Source organism: Saccopteryx leptura, chromosome 13 (assembly GCF_036850995.1).
Source record: "Saccopteryx leptura isolate mSacLep1 chromosome 13, mSacLep1_pri_phased_curated, whole genome shotgun sequence".
Taxonomy (NCBI): domain Eukaryota; kingdom Metazoa; phylum Chordata; class Mammalia; order Chiroptera; family Emballonuridae; genus Saccopteryx; species Saccopteryx leptura.
The window spans coordinates 26,421,011-26,443,628 of record NC_089515.1 but is presented as its reverse complement, the minus strand read 5'-3'; positions in this window follow the sequence as shown (position 1 = coordinate 26,443,628).

Genomic DNA, 22,618 nt, shown 5'->3' with positions numbered 1-22,618 from the left:
GGGAAGGAACATCTTGCACCACCGCCCTCAAATCTGGTCCTCTGGATGTGTCCAAGGTTGGGCGGCCTGGAAGAAAACGCAGGCTGCGCCCACCTGCTGGGATCCCACCAGTTCGCAGACTCGAGCCTCCACCCGCTCGGCCCGGGCCTCATGGGCCCTTGGTGATGCGTCCGTCCTGCACCGGTCGCCACGGGGGCTGGAGCATTCAGCCAACGTGAACGTGGCCCGTTCTTTAGCGGTGAGTCGCTCCGCTCCACCTCTGGGCCCTGAGTGCTCCGAGGTGCGAGGGACGTCCAGGCACCCGCGCTGTCCTGGCTGCGGAGGTGGCCGGACAGGCCACGCCCTTGGCCCCGGCAGAGAAGGGCTTCCTTTATCCTTGCGCTTCAGGGACACGAATCCAAGGCGGTTTGGACCTCATCGAGATCTGCCATCGATTTCTGTGGGCTTAACCCCTTCCTGGGACCCAGGCCGGGCAGGGCAGTGCGCTGTTTTCTGCAGGATGCGGAAGTCTCTCCGCCTCCAGAAATCACGGGAAATGGGTGACTGCGCAGAGGTCACAGGGGCGCCCGGTCCTGCCCTCTCTGACTTAGGGAACGCCGGGGCTGTGGATTCGCTCGTGGAGATTTGGGGACATAGACTCGCAGGAGCAGATCTCAGCCGGCCCTGACCTGGCGCCGCGCCCCACTTGGGATCGGGATCCGCCCAGCAGCAGAGAGGGAAGCGCTTGGAAACCCCTTGGGAAGGGAAGGGTACTTCGGGTCAGGATTCACCCTGTCGCCAAGAGAAGCGGGACGCAGGATTCCAAGGTAAGAACCTGAAAGAGGAAACACACACTTTCCCGTGGCTCTCCGGTGCTAATAAGCGCTACTCTAAGCTTCCTCTCTAGTCCTACCCTGTGAGGAAGGACCCTATCCAGGGGGAGCCAGGGAGAGTATTACTCCAAAACAGAGATAGCACGTCCCCAAGGAGGCGTCTGTGGAATCAGCCACCTTTACTCCCACCCCTCCCACTCTGCCACGAGTTCTCCAGTCAAAAGACTCAGCTCGTTGCATCCACGAAGGGTCATGCCAAGGGCAGGGCTGAGAGGAGAGATTTCAGGTGTTGCTCCTTTTTTTTTTTTAACAGAGCAGAGTCAGAGAGAGGGACAGACAGACAGGAATGGAGAGAGATGAGAAGCATCAATCATCAGTTTTTCGTTGCGACACCTTAGTTGCTCATTGATTGCTTTCTCATATGTGCCTTGACCGCGGGCCTTCAGCAGACCAAGTATCCCCTTGCTTGAGCCAGCAACTTTGGGTCCAAGCTGGTGAGCTTTGCTCAAACCAGATGATCCCGCGCTCAAGCTGGCCACCTCGGGGTCTCGAACCTGGGTCCTCCGCATTCCAGTCCAACACTCTATCCACTGCGCCACTACCTGGTCAGGCGGTGTTGCTACTTTTTATGGAGAAGAAAGCGCCAGAGCTCCTGTATGGCGGAAGCCCCCTGTGGCTGTACTGTGAGGTTCACCACAGTGAGTGGCTGCCACCTCCTCTTCACACTCCTTAGAAGGGCCAGAAATCCCGAGAAAAAGAAGAGTTAGCCCAGCTCTGCTCCTTCCCAGAGAGCTGAACCTTCCCTACATCTCTGCCTTTTTGGCTCCTGAACCCCTGGGAAGGGGGGAGGGCTGCTCAGTCCTTTAAATCACAGGGCCACAGGTCTGGCAATTGTCAATAGCCACACCAGCTGTTTTTACAGATGGGCATCTTAGTGACTAAAGTCCACAAAAGGGTTCTATAGAAAACACCATTTCTTTCCTGCCAACACAGGACAGGAGGCTTCTCACCTACAGAAGGTTCAGAAAATACTTTTCAACTCTAGACTTGAGAGAAGACACTTCTTCCTTGAATCCTTGATTTAAGGTAGTTTACGGGAACAGGAAAGATATAAAATGAAGAAACACTGGCTTCAGAAAACACCATGTGGTCACACCACAGGAAAAGCTGGTGAGGGCACTGCTGCTGGCACCCCTGTCATTAGAGTCTTACCAACATCACTATGTGTGGTTTTTCAAGTCTCCTTCCATCCTTACTTTACTTCCTCAAGATTCAAAGCTCACGAGGGATCATTTGACTGTCTAAACCTAAGGCATATGTTCAACTCTAGCGTCCACAGATAGTTTCTATAGGAAAAGCTAAAACTCCTCTACCAGTATTTACCTTGTTTGGGGAAAGTCTTCTCAAACAAAAAGAATGTTCAGACGGTAGGTTAAAAAAAAAAAAAAAGGAAAATGATAAATGCCACTACAGTCCACCCCTTTGGCTGTGTACCACCCACATATGCCTTTCTTTCCAAATTTACAGTCCTCCCCCCATGCTCTCATTTAACATCACTCATACAGAATGTATTCAGCTTGCCCCCAAGGGAGACAATCCAAACTCTCATAGCTGTTGAGTTTATGATCTTCATTTTATTCCTCTTCCAATTCTGTTGGAGTCCTGTCTCAGTATTCTGCAACCTATGGACTAAATTGTAAAGTTAATCATTACCACACAATACAATAGTAGGGGAATAGCAACTGGAAGAAAATGCAAATAAGTTAAAACATGTAAATGTCGGCCCTGGCCGGTTGGCTCAGCGGTAGAGCATCGGCCTGGCATGCGGGGGACCTGGGTTCGATTCCCGGCCAGGGCACATAGGAGAAGCGCCCATTTACTTCTCCACCCCCCCTCCTTCCTCTCTGTCTCTCTCTTCCCCTCCCGCAGCCAAGGCTCCATTGGAGCAAAGATGGCCCGGGCGCTGGGGATGGCTCCTTGGCCTCTGCCCCAGGCGCTAGAGTGGCTCTGGTTGCGGCAGAGCGATGCCCCGGAGGGGCAGAGCATTGCCCCCTGGTGGGCAGAGCGTCGCCCCTGGTGGGCGTGCCGGGTGGATCCCGGTCGGGCCCATGCGGGAGTCTGTCTGACTGTCTCTCCTGGTTTCCAGCTTCAGAAAAATACAAAACAAACAAACAAACAAACAAAAACCATGTAAATGTCTATACCATATGATTTCACTTATGTGGAATCTAAAAAAAAAGAAAAAAAACACTCATAGATATGGAGAACAGCTGGCAGGAGTTGGGGGGGGGCTGAGTAAAATAAGTGAAGGGATTAAGTAAGGAATAAACAATCTCATAGACACAGACAACAGTTTGGTGATTACCAGAGAGAAAGGGGCTGGGGATAGGTAGAAGAGGGTAAAGGCAGAATAAATGATGATGGAAGAATACTTGACTTTGGGTGGTAAACACACAATACAATGTACAAATGATTTATTATACAATTGCATGCTTGAAACCTATATAATTTTATTAACCAATGTAACCCCGATAAATTCAATAAAATATTTTAAAAATAAAATATAACGGCCCTGGCCAGTTAGCTCTGTTGGTTGGAGTGTCGTTCTGGAAAGGGACGTTTGCTGGTTCGATTCCCTTATCAGGGTACATACAGGAACAGCTTGATATTCCTGTCTCTCTTCCTTCCTGCCCTTTTCTCTCTCTAAAAAAAACCAAACAACAAAAACAAAAACAAAACTCCAAAAAATAAATATATGTCTAACATGATAGAAGGTCAAGAGGGAAAAGCCATTGTTTCCTTCTCTTCTTCTTTTCTTTTCCTTCCCTCCTTCCTTCCTTCCTTTCTTCCTTCCTCCCTTCCTTCCTTCCTTCCTTCCTTCCTTCCTTCCTTCCTTCCTTCCTTCCTTCCTTCCTTCCTTTCTTTCTTTTTCTTTCTCTCATTTTCTTTTTCTTAAATTTTATTTATTCATTTTTAGAGAAGGGAGGGGGAGAGAGAGAGAAAGAGAGGGAGGAGTATTAACTCCCATATGTGCCTTGGCCCAGCAAGACCAGGGTTTTGAACTGGTGAACTCAGCATTCCAGGTCAACATTTTATCCACTGCACCACTACAGGTCAGGTGTTTTGGGTTTTTTGTTTGTTTGTTTTGAGAGAGAAACACACAGAGACAGGAAGGGAGAGAAATGAGAAGCATCAACATGTGGTTGCGGCACTTTAGTTGTTCATTGATTGCTTCTCATACATGCCCTGTGGGGGTGCAAGCCAAGAAAGTAACCCCTTGCTCAAGCCAGTGACCATGGGATCATTTCCATGATCCTATACTCAAGCTGGCAAGCCCACGCTCAAGCTGGTGACCTTAGGGTTTCAAACCTAAGCATCTCATGTTGATGCTCTATCCACTTCACCACCACTGGTCAGGGAAAAACCACTCTTTTTTTCTGCAGTATGAAATTCTATTTTGTATTGATGACACCCCTCCTTCTTTTTCATTCTATGATTTTTTATTTTACATATTTTTTTGCCTCCAGCCAGCACCTAAACTGATTTTCATTATTTACCCAGGGGAGAAGCAAACCTTTATTGCTGAAGGTTCTGAGCCCTTGATGACCCTGCCCATGGAGGGTTGTAGTGGTCATCCACTGTTACCACTGGACGTAATAGCACTAGGAGGAAACCCAAGGGAGCCTCTTAGTTCCAGGAATACTTCTTTTTGCCCACTGTGTAAAGAAAAAATCCTATTTGACCTTGATATTCAGAATTAATCAACCTGGCCAATCCCATAATCCTCCTTTCACTGGTTCATCCATTGATGTGAAAATTTGTTCTTCTGGGGACTTTCTTCCCTCCAGGACTCTCTACTCCTAATCCAGAAACAAGGTGGCAGGAAGTGAGGAGATCACTGAGTGCTTGTAGGAAGTGCCACTCCCTCTTGTTTATTTTATTGATTTTAGAGAGAGGAAGGGAAAGAGAGACAGGAACATTAATCTGTTCCTGTATGTGCTCTGACCAGGGATCGAATCAGCAACCTCTGTGCTTTGGGATTATGCTCTAACCAACTGAGCTATCTGGCTAGGGCATGGGTGATAATATTTATGGAAACCTAGTACTTAGAGAAGGCATACCCAAACCTTTCACTAGATATCTCACTGGTCCTTCTGAAGTTATAGAACAGTACAGAGGACTTGGGGTTGATTGCCACTGCTGACAAATTGGGCAGTTAGCAGTGATGGGAACCAGGTGAACTTTGGTGAGATGGTGAGTTCATGCATAGCTTTCATCTCAATCTTGGGGCCATTTAGTCAGGAGAACACTGAGCAGGCCCTGCGTACCTGAAGAAGGAGATAGACTGAGATCCAAGGTGGGTTTTGTTGTCCACTTGATTATTGAGAACCCTTTTTATAGTGGGAGACTTTGGGTGATCAATTTCATAAAACACAAGTATTTTCAATCTACACCTATCCTAAAAGATCCTTTTTTTTTTTTTTTTAAGTGAGATGTGGGGAGATAGAGAGACAGACTCTCATGTGTGTCCTGACCAGGATCCACCTGGCAACCCCTGTCTGGGGCTGGTGCTCAAATCAACTGAGCTATCCTCAGCAACTGAGGCTGATGCTTGGACCAGCTGAGCTATCCTCAGTGCGGGGGACTGATGCTCGAACAAATAGAGCCACTGGCTGTGGAAACAGAAGAGAAAGAGAAGGGGGAGAGGGAGGGGAAGAGAAGCAGATGGTCATTCCTCATGTGTGCCCTGACCAGGGGATGGGACCCAGGATGTCCACATGCCAGGCGACGCTCTATCACTAAGCCAACCGGCCAGGGCCAATGATCCTTTCTTAATCTTGACCTTCTGCTCCTTTGCCCTAAATCTTTCATCTCATTTCTTCCAAGCCCTTGGCCATCTGTATAAACCATTAGACCCTGCCCATAAATTCACTGCACATCTTCTCAGGCCATCTCTCTCTCCAGACAGTGAGCCACAAAATATATTGTTCAATGTTCTGCCCACTGGGAAGCTTTCTCTTCTCTTTTGTTTTTCAGAGCCACTCCTGAATAGAACTGTACATCAGTATTCTATTTCTGGTCAGATTTGGTGTATTGCACTATAAACTAGACTTGACATTTTTTTCCCCTCCATCATCTGGTATTAGGATATTCCCCATGAAATTATAGCTGTAGAGTGAGGTGTGACACATTGTGGTATGTGTAACAATAAAACAAGTTGGCTGCCTATAGTGAAAAATTTAAGAAGACATCATACTCAGGTTCTTGCAAATAAATGGCCAACACCTGAGTGAATGCCTCCTTAAATAGTACACCTTAGGCATCTTGCCTACCTCACCCCAGTCTAGGCCCTGTTGAATGGCCTGCACAAGCCAATTACTTATGCCTTCAGGACCTACATGGATCTGATTCCATAGATTTCACTTCCACTTGATAATAGACTTTAAAGAGTACTTCAACACATGGCTACGTAGGTCAGACAGCAGCCAGCTCAGTTTATTTTGGTGTCTCATGTACAGCTAGTGATTTTTTGTGTGTGACAGAGAGAGGGACAGATAGGAACAGATAGGGACAGACAGATAGAAAGGGAGAGAGATGAGAAGCAGCAATTCTTTGTGGCTCCTTAATCTCCTTAGTTATTCATTGATTCCTTTCTCATATATGCCTTGACCAAAGGGCTACAGCACAGTGAGTGACCTCTTGCTCAAGCCAGTGACCTTGGGCTCAAGCCAGCGACCTTGGGCTTCAAGTCAATGACCTCTGGGCTCACACCAGCGACCATTGGGTCATGTCTATGATCCCATGCTCAAGCCAGCAACCTCCTGCTTAAGCTGGTGAGCCCACACTCAAACTGGATAAGTCCATGCTCAAACCAGCGACCTTGGGATTTCAAACCTGGGTCCTCTGTGTCCCAGTTCGACACTCTATCCACTGCACCACCGCCTGGTCAGGCAACACAGCTAGTGATTTATACCAAACCCAGGCCCCCTTGTGTAAGTAGCTCTGGTTATCTGCTGGACCATGAGAGGGGCCTCTACTGTAATTCTTTCACTGTGACATGCCACAGGCTCCATGTAACACTTTGATGTGTCCTAGAAATTTTTAACTTTCTCCAAACCTCATTCATGTTCTACCATCTCTTGATAATTAAATAAAGATGTGATAAGGAATCACTACTCTTCACTTTTATAGTTTTTTAATGGTTTAATCTTTACAATTTCCTCAGGATGTAGCTTTTGATTTTCCATTTTGACAGAAAGTGAGAGCTCCTGGGGCTCTCACTTTGCCTTTCCAGTTACTGGATTACCAGTGTGTGTGTTTTGCTAGTTGTTGACGATAGAAAGGAAAATGGCCAGGGGCTAGGCCCACTATAAGGCACATAATGAAATTCAATAAGTAATAGCTATAATAATAATTATTATTATTATTAATTTTTTTTAGTGAGAGGAGGGGAAGCAGAGAGACAGACTCCCACATGCACCCCAACCAGGATCCACCCACCAAGCCCACTAGGGGTTGATTCTTTGGCCATCTGGGGTTGTTACCCCATTGCTCAGCAACCGAGCTATTTTTTAGCACCTAAGGTGGACACCATGGAGTCATCTTCAGTGCCAATTCGCTGGAGCCAATTGAGCCATGACTACAGGCGGAGAGGGGAAGAGAGAGAGGGGTGGGAGAAGAGTGGAGAAGCAAATGGTTGTTTCTCTTGTTTGCCTGATGGGAATCGAACCTGGGATATCCACACTCCAGGCTGATGCTCTACCACTGAGCCAACTGGCCAGGGCTGATAGCTGTAATTATTAAAGAAATTCTTTTGATGCTATTACAGAGTTCCTCACTGAAGATACTCAACCTCCCTTTTACTTAAGGGTCTTTGGGTCTTTGAAATGACTCAGGTCTGTGAACTGAGGGAGGTGTCTATATTTTTTTATCATTGGGACTTACTATCTATCGTCATTACTCGTTTACGTATAAGTAATGGAGATCTAAAGTAACAGTGACTTAGACAAGATAGAAGTCCATTTCTTCCTCATGTGACACTCCAAATGTGGGTTGTCCAGGGCTGATACGGTGTCTCTATTCCACAAGGCCATCCAGGCACTTCAGCTTCCTTTAATACTGTTTTCTCACCATCATTACAGTATTGCCCTTATCTATACTCCAAAATGCCTCATAACTGCTTCTGTATTCTGAGCAGCAAGATGGAGAAAGGGGAGGAAGAAGAGGATAAGCCCACCTTTAAGCGCATACCTGGAAATTATGGCCATACCTAGCACAAAGGAGGTTTGTAAATGTAGCCTTAATTCTGGGTAACCATGTATGCAGCTGAAAACCAGAGATTCTATTTCTATGAGAGAAAAGGGGGAAATGGTACTGAAAACCAATTAGTAGTCTTTGTCATATTAACTCAACTCATAGCTGTTTTTACCATTTTTCTTTAAAGGACTGATCAAGCGGTACCTTAATGGGCTATTTTGATTCCAGGCACTCAAGTAGAAGAAGCAAAAATAATTACATGATCAGGGACCTTTGTCCATGGAGTACCTGTCAGCTCCACTGACTGATGTGTTATTATGTTCATTTACCTCTACTACTTAAGTGTTACTACTTGATCTGAAGCACACACAGTTCGTCATTTTGTTTTGAACAGAGAGTCACACACCATCTCTCAATAGCATCCCTAGCCTACAGAGAACAACTTGCTAAGCACTATTTGCTGCTTCTGCTATTTCCATCACCAAAATATCTTCCAAGTTTTTGGGGTATGAAACATCTGGGGCCTTCTCCAGGGACATAACAGATGAGTGGTCAAGTTGCACATGATAAATCTTCGCCAATGTTTCTATCTTCATAAGTCTTCAGATTCCTTTGAGGTGACACCATTCCTGACACTGTAACATGGGATTGGGCTGAATTTAATGAAGTAAGAGCACTTAGTAAAGATTCTGGGTTGTTCTAGTTTTGGCAGCTGGGAGCCCAGGTTCTTGTCAACTGTCTGCTCCTTCAAGCAGAACCACTCCCCAAAATTGGTATGCTGCGATTTGACATATCTGAAGAAAATGTTGGGTAGGAAGAGTGGTGCATGCGGATGAGGGGTGTCCTCTTGTAAGGTAACTCCAGAAGTCACAGCATCATCAGTCAAGAGAAGAGCATTGCCAGACAACGGGAGGAGCAGCTTCCGTGGGTAAAGGAGGCTCAGGGATAGCTGCGAGTTTCTTCTGAATGTCTCCTAGGTAGCCCTTTTCCAGTGCCTGGGCTCCCATTTTTCCTAATCACTGTCCTATTTTATAAGACTGTGCTTTGTCTGACATTATAGTTTAAGAATAATTAGGATCATCCCTGACCTGTGGTGGTGCAGTGGATAAAGTGTCAACCTGGAATGCTGAGGTCACCAGTTCGAAACCCCGGCTTGCATGGTCAAGACACATATGAGAAGCAACTAATACAAGTTGATGCTTTCTGCTCCTCAACACCCCTTCATTCTCTCTCTGTCTCTCACCTCTCTCTAAAGTCAATAAATTAAAAAAAAAATTGTTTGTTAAAAAGAATCATTAGAATCAAATTCCAAGATTGGTTTGCATTTATGTTGCCATAAGACATAAGGCATATTTTCCAGTAATGATGGAAAGCCCGTGGGTTACTTTGTTACTTTGAGCTGAGAATTTAGGGTTTAAGCTTATTTTCCAATTTCTATAAGCTGTTTGTGGTTTCAGAAGCAGGTAATCCATCCCATATAGTCTCCTAATGCTTGTCCTCAGTGGACAGTTCATTCTAGGTGATCACAGGCAGTAATTTAATTAGCTGGTTTGCACTGCATGGCATAGGCTACCGAATTCTCACTCCTGAATCTCGAGACTACAACTCTAACTAAACCAAACAACCAATCCCATTTCCACCACTCCCCTGATCATCTCTCACCTGCCATCATTTCCCAGGTACCAATTTATATTCCAGTTAGGTTCTAGGCAGTAAACACAAAAGTTAACTTTGGCTACCCTAAACATAAAAGAGTAAAGAGAGTTTGGGGGAAATGTTTTAGGTAGCTCATAAAAAACACATTTAAAAAACCCCCAAAACAAAAAACCAGAGTGCAGGAACCAGAAGACAGAAAATACAGCCAAGATCAAACTGCAAGAGTATTCTGGCTGGGAGTCCCAACTGTTGTCTCTGCCATTTAGCACTCAATGCTGCTGGTGCTGTGTTTCCACCCTCAGTGTCCCCATTTTGGTATGTATGTATGTATGTATGTATGTATGTATGTATGTATGTATTTCAGAGACAGAGAGAGAGAGTCAGAGTGAGGAAAAGACAGGGACAGACAGACAGGAACGTAGAGATGAGAAGCATCAATCATTAGTTTTTTGTTGCGCATTGTGACACCTTAGTTGTTCATTGATTGCTTTCTCATATGTGCCTTGACCGTGGGCCTTCAGCAGACTGAGTAACCCCTTGCTTGAGCCAGCGACCTTGGGTCCAAGCTGGTGAATTTTTGTTCAAACCAGATGAGCCCATGCTCAAGCTGGTGACCTCGGGGTCTCGAACCTGGGTCGTCCGCATCCCAGTCCGACGCTCTATCCACTGCGCCACCGCCTGGTCAGGCTGTTCCCATTTTGAATAAGTTTTCACCTGTCCCTATATCTTTGAGTCATCTTGGGTAGGATCATTAACTGGCTCAACTTGGGTCATGTTCCCACAGACTAGCTGATAGTGGGGTAGAGAAAGACAGCTTTGGCCCCTTCGCTTCTCTAGTAGCAGAAGATTCTCCTCACTTCAAACACACATGAAGTTGGGTTCCTCCCAAATTGGAGGGTAATCAGAGGCAAAATAGCTACACACACACACACACACACACACACACACACACACACACACACACCCCTGTTCACTGTAGTTGGGAACCTCTTTGCTTTTCCTTCCTTCTCTATATAGCCAAGAACCCCTCTCCAACTCAGCCTGACCTTTCATCTAACCCAAGCCACTGACAACTCCTAGGCCTGGAGCCATAGCACCACCTCATACTTTCTGTCTTCACCAGGCTACAGAGCACATCTGGGGAAACTCACAGCTGGAGGACAGGTAACTTCATGAGGTCCAACTTTTGTTGAATCTTTATATTAGATATCATATTTACCTATAAAAAGTAAGGTTCTTTTTTTATTTTTAAAAAAATATTTTTAATTTTTTTTAGATTTTATTTATTCATTTTAGAGAGAGGAGACAGAGAGAGACAGACAGACAGACAGACAGAGAGAGAAGTGGGAGGAGCAGAAAGCATCAACTCCCATATGTACCTTGACCAGGCAAGCCTGGGGTTTTGTACCAGCGACCTCAGCTTTTACCCACTGTACCACCACAGGTCAGGCTCTTTTCTTTATTTTTAAAAAATATTTTATTTATTGATCTTAGAGAGAAGAGAGAGAGAGAGAAGAAGTAGTGAAGAGCAGGAAGCATCAACTCCCATATGTGCCTTGACCAGGAAAGCCTGGGGTTTGCAATCCATGACCTCAGCATTCTAGGTCAATGCTTTATCCACTGCACCACCACAGGTCAGGCAAGGTTCTTTACATATGTGGCTAAAATTAACAATAATTTTTAATAGCATCTAAAATCTATCCTTCAAAAAAATTAAGCTGGGGGCAATACAATACCCCAGCTTCAAATTATACTACAGAGCCACAATAATAAAATAGCATGGTATTGGCAGAAAAATAGACACTCAGACGAATGTAACAGAATAGAGAGCTCAGAAATAAAACCACATATATATGGTCAAATCATCTTTGATAAAGGAATCAAAAACACACAATGGAGAAAAGAAAGTTTCTTCAATAAATGGTGCCGGGAAGATTGAAAAGCCACGTACAAAAGAATAAAACTCGATTGTGGTTTGTCTCCTTGTACAAAAATTAATTCTAAATGGATCAAAGACCTAAGTATAAAATCTGAAACAATAATAGTACATAGAAGAAAACGTAGGTACTAAACTCATGGACCTTGGCCATAGAGAACATTTTATAAATTTGAATCCAAAGGCAAGGGAAGTGAAGGCAAAGATAAATGAGACCACATCAGACTAAGAAGCTTTTGCACAGCAATAGAAACTGACAACAAAACAAACAGACAGACAAGTAAATGGGAGATGATATTTTCAAACAACAGCTCAGATAAGAGGCTCATATCCAAAATATATAAAGAACTCACAAAACTCAACAACAAACAAGCAAACAATCCAATAAAAAAATGGGAAGAGGACATAAACAGACTTCTCCCAGGAAGAAATACAAATGGCCAACAGATATATGAAAAGATGCTCATCTTCACTAGCTATTAGAAAAATGCAAATCAAAACTACAATGAGATACCACCTCACACCTGTTAGATTAGCTATTATCAACAAGACAGGTTATAACAAGTGTTGGAGAGGCTGTGGAGAAAAAGGAACCCTCATTCACTGTTGGTGGGAATGTAAAGTAATACAACTATTATGGAAGAAAGTATGGTGGTTCCTCAAAAAGAATAGAACTACCATATGACCCAGCAATCCCTCTACTGGGTATATACCCCCAAAACTCAAAAGTATTGGTACGTAAAGACACATGCAGCCCCATGTTCATCGCAGGATTGTTCACAGTGGCCAAGACATGGAAACAACCAAAAAGCCCTTCAATAGAAGATTGGATAAAGAAAATGTGGTACATACATACAGTGTGTCTGTAAAGTCATGGTGCACTTTTGACCAGTCACAGGAAAGCAACAAAAGACCATAGAAATGTGAAATCTGCACCAAATAAAAGGAAAACCCTCCCAGTTTCTGTAGGATGATGTGGCAGCATGTGCACATGTGCAGATGATAATGTAACACCGTGTATACAGCGGAGCAGCCCACAGCCATGCCAGTCGAGATGTGGACGGTACAGAGGAAAGTTCAATGTGTTCTGTGGCTCGCTAAATTCAAATCCGTGACCAAAGTGCAACGTGAATATCAGCGCGTTTATAACAAAGCGCCACCACATAGGAATAACATTACTCGGTGGGATAAGCAGTTGAAGGAAACTGGCAGTTTGGTGGAGAAACCCCGTTCTGGTAGGCCATCAGTCAGTGACAAGTCTGTAGAGGCTATACGGGATAGCTACCTAAGGAGCCCTAAAAAAATCTGTGTGTGAGCCCACATCGAACTGCACTGAACAGGTATGAAACTGGGAGAGTTTTCCTTTTATTTGGTGCAGATTTTACATTTCTATTGTCTTTTGTTGCTTTCCTGTGACAGGTCAAAAGTGCACCATGACTTTACGGACGCACTGTATATACTATGGGATACTACTCAGTCACAAGAAATGATGACATAGGATCATTTACAACAACATGGATGGACCTTGATAACATTATAATGAGTGAAATAAGTAAATCAGAAAAAACTAGGAACTGTATGATTCCATACATAGGTGGGACACAAAATTGAGACTCATGGACATAGATAAGAGTGCAGTGGTTACCAAGGGGAGGGGAAGGGAGGAGTGGGAGGGGCATAAAGAAAACCAAGGAAGATGGTTTGACTTTGGGTGATGGGTATACAACATAATCGAATGTCAAAATGATCTGGAGATGTTTTCTCTAAATCTATGTGCTATAGTTGACCAATGTCACCCCATTAAAGTTGATTGTCTAAATAAAACTATTAACAACAACAAAAAATCCATCCTTTGTTCAAACTATTCCCCAAATCTTGTGAAGGTGATCTTTCTAATGTAGTTATATCACTTCCTTCATTAAATTACACTGGGGAACAAAATTTTTGTTGCATCCACAAAAACACTTGTTCTCACCTAATTTGAGTGTGCGGATCTCAAATCTGACATTAGTTTTAATCTGTAAGCTACAGTTTTTTTACAATTCAAGATTTTAGGTTTTCATCTTATAAAATTTTCAACATTTAGTTTAACATAATGAAGTAGAATGTCTTCTTGGGCATCATCTTTGTGAAAATATAATAATTTATATAATGCAGTAAATACACTAATACACGAAAAGATATGATTGCATCAGAATTTTTCTATAATTTTGAAATAGAACATATCAAAACATTTATTTTAATCATAAAATTTGCACAAAACTTATTTAAATTCTATTCAGGAAAAAATTTGCGTTTGTAGCTCTTGTGTTTGTGTACTTGTTGAGGACAATCTCGTTTGATGCTCCAGCAGCAGTCTGTCATCACTAACAGCTCCAAGATTTTCGGGAAACTTATCAAGGTGACTGTTCAGGAAGTGAATCTTAAGACTCATGTTACATCCAATGTCACGGAAAGCCAACAGCATCCTTTGAACCAGAAGTTCACAGTTTTCTGCTTTTTTGTTGCCAAGGAAGTTCTTTGTAACTGCCATAAAAGACTGCCATGATGCTTTCTCCTCCTTATTCATCTTCCTGGCAAATTCTTTGTCACATATGAGGGTTCGAATTTGAGATCCATTGAATTCACCTGCTTTTATCTTCTCGAAAGACAAGGCAAGAAAAGCAGAAATAATATGTTGAAAGCATTCACTTTCTCTATTCAAAGCCTGAACAAACTGTTTCATTAAGCCAAGTTTGATGTGAAGTGGGGGAACAATGATTCTGTCTTGATTAACTACAGGTTCATTCACAATATTTTGCATCCCTACTTCCAGAGCTTCATGTTTCGGCCACTCCTGTGTCCAGTGTTTTTCCTGAGCTTGGCTGTCCCACAAACACAGAAAGCAAGGATACTTCGTGAAACCTCTCTATTGTTTTAGCAGGAAATTTACCATTTTAAGATCCACACAAATGATCCAGTTATGCTCCTCATACTTCAGAAAGTCAAGGACAATTTTTATGTCATTATAATCTTCTCGCAGATGAGTTGAATAACCAATTGGAACCGCTGCATAAACATTACCATTGTGTAGGAGAACACATTTCAGACTTTGTTTAGAGCTGTCAAGAAATAGCTGCCATTCTGTTGGACTGTAAGTGGTAACACCTAGCTGGCTGAGAAGACTACTAATATCATGACAATAAACAAAGTGTTTGTCTTCCGAGAAAAAAGTCCACAAAAATTTGTTCATGCTTCCTGAAATGGGATACTTTAGCTTACCAGTGAAGTACATTCTTTTCTTGAAGCCTGGAGGCTAATAACTCAGCTGCTTTGTTTGATAGGCCCAAATCTCTTACTAAGTCATTCAATTTGGGTTGGCTAAACTGCTGAGGGGTTAATGACTGCTTGGCATCAGAAGAAGACCCTTCAGCTTCTACAACCATTTCCTTATGCATCTTATCAAAATACACTTGATCACCATGTTCACTTTCTTCATCCTTAGAAGAAATAAACCATTGAAAACTGGAACCTGGAGTGTCTCAGTGTGTGGGATAGGTCGTATTGCTGAAGGAATATTAGGATATGCAATCATATGCCATTTTTTCTTGCCGATGCCCTTTGTATGGATCAGACAGGAATAACAGTCACTGATGTGGTCCTTAGATTCACACCAAACCATGGGAATACCAATAGGCATTCCTTTGTGTTTTCCTTTTGTCCAGTTACAAAGCATTTCCTCACAATTATGACACACAATATGAGGAGCCCAATTCTTGTCTTGATCGCCAAGGGGAACTTGAAAATAGGCAATATATGCACATGTCACAAATGATGAAATATTGCGCCTTTGATGTTGAAGTGTGTAACAGCCACATATATAACAGAAGGTGTCAGGGCTATTCTTACATTGACGCCTACTTGAAGAGCCATGATTCAATCTTAAAACAAAATAAGAGGATGTTTTTATCAGATAATAATTTTTTACATTTAAAAACAACAAAATTATGTAAAAGTGATGTTTATAAAACATTAATTGCCTTGTGGTTATGTTCAATCCAAGAGTCATTGCCCTTTAACTCCAATTTAAAAACCAATACATGCCACTAACTGTAACAAAAAGATATAAAAATTGCATAAAAACTAGAGCATGCACCAAAAACGGATTTCAGATTTGGAATCAGCGATGCAGAAATATATAGAAAAAGTTCGAAAACCTTATGTGACAGAAAAAAAAAAAATTGTTCCCCAGTGTTATTTAAATTTGTCAACATTGTGAAATAATACAAATGCAAACAGTACAAAGTGGCATGAAGTAAGAAGAAAGATGCCTGACCAGGCGGTGGCACAGTGGATAGAGTGTTGGACTGGGATGTGGAGGACCCAAGTTAGAAACCCTGAGGTTGCCAGCTTGAGCGCAGGCTCATCTGGTTTGAGCAAGGCTCACCAGCTTGAGCCCAAGGTCACTTGGTCTGCTGTAGCCCCCTCCCGGGTCAAGGCACATATGAGAAAGGAATCAATGAACAACTAAGGTGCCGCAACAAAGAATTGATGCTTCTTATCTCTCTCCCTTCTTATCTGTCCCTCTCTCTGTCTCTCTGTCAGTCACAAGAGAGAGAGAGAGAAGGGAGAGCAGTCCTCTGCCTTCTCTCCTTTCTCTTCCAGTCCAGTCCATCTCAGCAAAGTATCAATTTTTGATGTTATATGTTTTCTTTCAATAACTTTCACATGCAAGCAAGAACATGTATTAACACAGAATACAAAGGGATCCCACCGCACACACTCTCATGTGACTTGCTTTATTCATTTGATAACCCATCTTGGAAATCTTGTCATGGCAGTGAATAAAGAGAAATCCTTCAGGAGTCCCTGTCTGCGCCTCTCACTGGGGTGCTATCTCTATCAGCTAGCATGCAGTTCCCCCAGTGCACTGCATTCTCACACCTCTACGGCCATATACGTGTCATTTCCCCTGTTTTGAATGCCTTCACCTCTTCCATGGGTGCCCAATAAACTTTACCCTCTGTGAAGCCTTCCCTCACCTTGAGAAGGGATTATGCTCTCATCTTAGCTCTGAAAATGTCCTCAGTATTCTTTTCTCATCACACTCATCACGGGGTTTTATGGGTGCTCACCTACTTGTCTTCTTCTCCCACTAGGCTGTGGGCTCTGGGGCTACCCTCTGAGTTGTGACTAACCCTGTCCAGTGCCTGCCTCAGGGCTGAGTCAGAAGTGATGCTTCATAAACGGTTGTTACTGGGCTCCTTCCCCCATCCACAGCCATCAAGGACATCTTAGGGCAACAGACATGCCAGGATGCTTCCTCCCCCCCCCCCCCATTTAGGCAGCAGGACCCTAGGAGGCAAGACGTGGAGAGTACCAGATTCTCCAAGGCCTGTTGGTGTCAAGGGGGATGCTCTGAGTAAAAAGGAGCCAAGATTCCCTTCCCCTGGGGGCCTTTTTGGGTTCCTCCCAATTAGGGCCTGTGGAATTAGGCAGAACTTTCTATAACAATAGTTGGGGACATGGGTAATAATGACCCTAAGACTACCAGCCTGACCTTGACATCTCAAGGGTAGGCAGAGTGAAAATCACTGAACAATGGTTTTATCTGGAGAATAAGGCTATATTTGACCAAACATATATGGATGGGATAGAGAGGGTCCTTCCTTCCTGAGATAGGCTGGAGCTAGGGAAGACAGGGTGGTGGTGAGCGTGGGCTGGCTGGGTCGAGTCCATGGCATTTCTAGGAGAGGGGATGAAGCTCCACCATCGGTTGGAAGGGGTGATGTGTACTGTGAAGTAGCCCATTCTACACCTGTCCAACCTTCTTCCAGTGTGCACTCATCTTGAAAGGTTGCAATCAAGGAGTTGACTGGGGCTGCAATCTCATCTGAAGGCTTGACTAGGGAAGGTTCTACATCCTAGTTCATTTATATGGTGGTGGCAAGTTTCAGCTCCTTGTGGGTTATTGAACTGAGGACCCCAGTTTCTTACCGGCTGTTGGCTGGTAGCTTTCTGAAGTTCCTTTCATGCGAGCCTTACTGCGGGGCAGCTCTCAACATGGCATTGGCTTCATCAGAGCAAGTAAGCAAGAGTCTGAGCGAGCAAGAAAAATGGAATCTACAGTCGAGATGGAGCCCAGTCCTTTTGCTACCTAATCTCAAAAGTAACAGCCCCTCACTTTTGCTATATTTTATTCATCACAAGCAAGTCTCTAGGTATATTGTAGCTCACACTCAAGGGGAGAGGATTTCTCAAGAGGAGGTGGATTCCACAGGAACCAGGGGTCACTGGGGACTATTACAAAGTCTGCCTACCACACATGTCACTTAGAAAAGCCCCCAGTGCCAGGACTAAATTCTTTCTCTTCCCATGTGCACCCCCACTCTTTCCCTCATTTCCCTGGCCACACACACCACAGCTCCCCACAACCCTGGCTGGCTCTCTCAAGTGAAAATCCAGGACAGCCTCAGAAGTACCTTAATATCAGAAAACCGAGATCCAGAACTCAGGTGCCCTGGCTTATGAAACTGAGAGACGTATTTGGTATGGCCATTGTTGTTGGTTAGCAGACAGACTGGACGTGGAAAAGAACCAGGGTCCAGACTGGATTCTGGAGGCAGTCTCTCCTGGGGCTTGTCAGGTGCACAAGGCCCTCCGAAGCCATAAGTCCAACTTAGAGTGTTTCCCCAATGCAGAGGAGTTCTAGGGTTGGCTCTCCTCACGGGCCAGTCCTATCCAATTTGGCTGGCTTTAGTCCACTAAGCATCACTGTCTTAGTTGCAGGTGTGTGTGTATATGTGTGTGTGAACTCACATAGGTCTGTGAACCTGGAGAGTGAAGAAAGTACAGGTTTTTTTTTTTTTTATTTCCATCTAGGGATGACCTTGGCCCATTTTCGTGGACCCATTTTTCCATCTCTGATTCTCTTTTTTTGTTGTTGTTGTTTTTTGTTTACAGATTCCCATTTCGCTGACCTCTTCTCTTGACTTCACACCCTAAAGCGGCCTAGGGCACAGGGTGCCCCTAAAATTGAGCCTCCACTCTCTAGAAGGAGCGGCAGGATTTGAGAGGAATTATTCCCCTCTGCCTTTAGCACCTGAGGCAAACGATTTGCCTTGAGACTGCGCTCCTCTGCGCTGGAAGACTCCGAGAGGTCGGCAAACAGGGTCTTTCCATACTGCGTCCACAAGAGGGCGCTCACTGCGCTTCACATGTTCGAGCGTCTCCAATGAGCCTTCCAGAACGCTCCTCAAATGACTGAAAAATAGGGCAGGAAACTTCCACACTAGAGAGGCGTGGGAAGGGTACAGTGCAGTATGAAGAAGTGTGTGGTCTACCTTGATTCCCAGTGTCTATGTGGGAGCTTGAAGTGCAGTCTTCAGACCCGTTGTCAGGCTCAGGTTTCAGGGACGAAAATAGCCAGCACTCCTTCCATGGCCGGTTCACCACCTCTGCCAGCACCTCCAGGGAGGGGAACCGGGTACTATTCATCTCTGTGTCCTCAGGGCCTGAATGAGTGAACGACTGCGCAAACAAATGAGTAACAAAGTGTGATATTTAAGAGGCTTTGGTCCAGACACACGTTCAGGTGTGAGAAATGACATGTTTACAAACATTCATTAGAACATTACTTGTAATCTTGGAGGATCGGAAAGAACTCAAATGTCCATCAATAGAGAACTAGGAGAGTAAATTATGGCATATCCTTCAGGGTGATAGTGTGCCGTCATGGAAGGAATAAGAGCTCTAGGTACAACGATGTGGGGCAAGCTCTAAAATATGTATTGCTAGGTGGGAAGAACGAGAGGCAGAACAGGGCGCATACCAGCCAGGCTGCCCTCCCCATGTGCGTGCGTGTGCGTGTGTGCGCGTGCGCGTGTGTGTGTGTGTGTGTGCGTGCGTGTGTGTGCGCATGTGTGTGCGTGCGTGTGTGTGTGTGTAGGAGTATGTCGGTCTCTATATGTATAGGAAAGCCCAGGGAGGACACCCAAGGAAAGCACAGCTCTGGTTCTCTGGGTAAAGCATCCGAGTGTCTGAGAGAGAGGATGGAAGGAGGCCAGACTTGTCACTGCTTTGAACTGTTTGTAATTTGTATTGTGCAAGTATGTTATTTATGCAAAACAATTTTAAGTGTACAGTTTGGATTGCCCTCCCAGCTTTGCCACTTCCCAGCTGTGTGATCATGAGTAACTTGTATTATTCTTTGAGTCCCCATTTCTTTATCTGTAAAAATAGAGTTAGAAGTCTGTCCAGTGTGTTAAGGGTGTTCGGAGGTGTTTCTGCAGCACACTCGGGGGGCCCAGGGCTTCGCTGGCACTGCTGCCTTTTCTACCGTTACATACAGATAATGAATGAGGAGAAACTCTGCCCTGGAGAGGCCAAGGTCACTTATTAAAATTTCACAACAGGCCTGACCAGGCAGTGGCGTAGTGGATAGAGCGTCGGACTGGGATGTGGAGGACCCAGGTTTGAGACCCTGAGGTCGCCAACTTGAGTGCGGACTCATCTGGTTTGAGCAAAGCTCACCAGCTTGAGCCCAAGGTCGCTGGCTTGAGCAAGGGGTTACTCGCTCTGCTGTAGCCCCCCCAGGTCAAGGCACATATGAGAAAGCAATCAATGAACAACTAAGGTGCTAAAACGAAGAATCAGTGCTTCTCATCTCTCTCCCTTTCTGTCTGTCTGTCCCTATCTGTCCCTCTCTCTGACTCTCTGTTACCAAAAACCAAAACAAACAAAAAAACCTTCACAACAGGTAACCCAGTGAGAGATGGACCCCTGACTAATTTTGGGCCCAATTGCAGAGAGCCAGCTTAAATGTCCTCACGGTGCTCACCTGCTGGTTGATGTTCTCTGATGGACCCTCTTCCCCCACTTCAGCGACCATGCCCAACACCAACACTCGGGGACTCTGTCCCAACACCTGACAGTTGTACTATATCATTTTTCCTTTACTTTTATTCTCCCTGTATCTTACCAGCGAGGGAATGGTGCAAATGCAAAGGAATAGAACATGTAGCCATCTGGGGTTCTGCAAGGGGAAGTGCTCGAGATTTCAAGGTTAATAGTCTTTTTTTTTTTTTTTTTTTTGTATTTTTCTGAAGCTGGAAACGGGAGAGACAGTCAGACAGACTCCCGCATGCGCCCGACCGGGATCCACCCGGCACGCCCACCAGGGGCGATGCTCTGCCCACCAGGGGGCGACGCTCTGCCCTCCGGGGGGTTGCTCTGCCGCGACCAGAGCCACTCCAGCGCCTGGGGCAGAGGCCAAGGAGCCATCCCCAGCGCCTGGGCCATCCCTGCCCCAATGGAGCCTCGGCCACGGGAGGGGAAGAGAGAGACAGAGAGGAAGGAGGGGGGTGGTGGAGAAGCAAATGGGCGCTTCTCCTATGTGCCCTGGCCGGGAATCGAACCCGGGTCCCCCGCACACCAGGCCGACGCTCTACTGCTGAGCCAACCAGCCAGGGCCAAGGTTAACAGTCTTTAGAGATATTCTCCCTAAAGTGAGTGGAAGCTTGAGTCACTGCATATGTGATGTTGACCCTGTGTGCAAGCTGTGCATGCCAGGAATACTTTCTCATTCATCATTTATTCATTGGACAAAAATTCATTCAATTCCTTTCCTCTGCCAGGGATGTAATGGAGAGTAAGCTGCCTGAGGAAGTTGTGGTCCATTGGTGAAGGTAAACAATTAGATAAACTAATCATAGTGAAGTGTGAGAAGCATCGGAGAGACAGCCAGTCTTTCTGGGTGTGCCAAGCAGAGATACAGAACCCAGGGGTAGGGGTAAGCAGGCTCCTCTGGGAGGAAGTGAGGATTCTGCTTGAACCTGAAGGTGGAGGGTGGAGGAAAAGTGCTGGTGAAGAGAAACAGTTTTCCATCAGCTGCTGTGGGGATGAACCAGAGGTTGTAGATGGCTAGTGCCAGGCCCAACACACTGTAAACACTTTATCAGTTCTAAACAATACAGAAATTTCCCCAGATGCCCAGGCCTGAGGTCAGGGCTGCCATCACCCCGAAATACCACAAGGGGGAGCTCATCCCCTGTTATTGTATATTCAGGTTCCTGTTCCTCCAACTTCAATATAGCTCTTCTCTCCATCAAGGGCTGGTTATTTACAACCTATAAAGCTGTTACAAATGGCCCCAGACACAGGTGGTCCTTGCTACGTCTACTATGTACCAGAGTCCAAGTGGCTCCTGACAGCCTTGTCCTAGTGTTTTTTCTTAAAATACAGGATTTGTTCTTCTACACTGTAACCATTTCAATATAGCTCCAGTTCTCCAAAATAGCTACCAGTTATGTTCTTTTCACCCTTCCAGTTTCTTCCCACCCACACCTGGCATCCCAGGGCCCATTCCCTAGAGTAGCACCAAAGGGGGTGAGGTACTGGCCACTGATGCCTCTGGGCCATCTGGGCCAGCAGGGTTTCATTTCTCTGTCCTGTCAACCCCAGGCAGGCCCAACCCCTCTCCAGAGGGGATGAACAGGAATTCATTCTCCCACAGATCTCTGTTGGAATCCATGGGAGTCTGAAAAAACTAGAGTAACAGGGGCCCTGGCCGGTTGGCTCAGCTGTAGAGCGTCGGAAAAACCCCCCCAAAAACAGAGTAACAGGCTTTTATTGAAAGGAAGAAAGGAACCCTGCCAGGCACTTCTCCCGGGGAGAAGGGCACCGAAACAGACTCTGAGGCAAAAATGTATTAAGGTGGGGGAGAGCTTTGAGCAAGTGTGCGTTGAGCCAGCAATTCTGGTGTGCTCCCTTCTGCAGTCCTACGATTTCGGCTTCCTGGAACGCTTCTCCTTAGGGCGGTCAACCAGCTTCCTAGAACTGTTCTGCTTCAGGGGCGATAGTAAGTAAGCAAGGGTGGGGTCAGATAGACAAGCGGAACAGCAAAAGGGCAGCCGGAAGTTCTGGTGAATTCATGTATCCATCATTTCTCAACTCTGTGGTATGATAAAAGAAAAAAGAG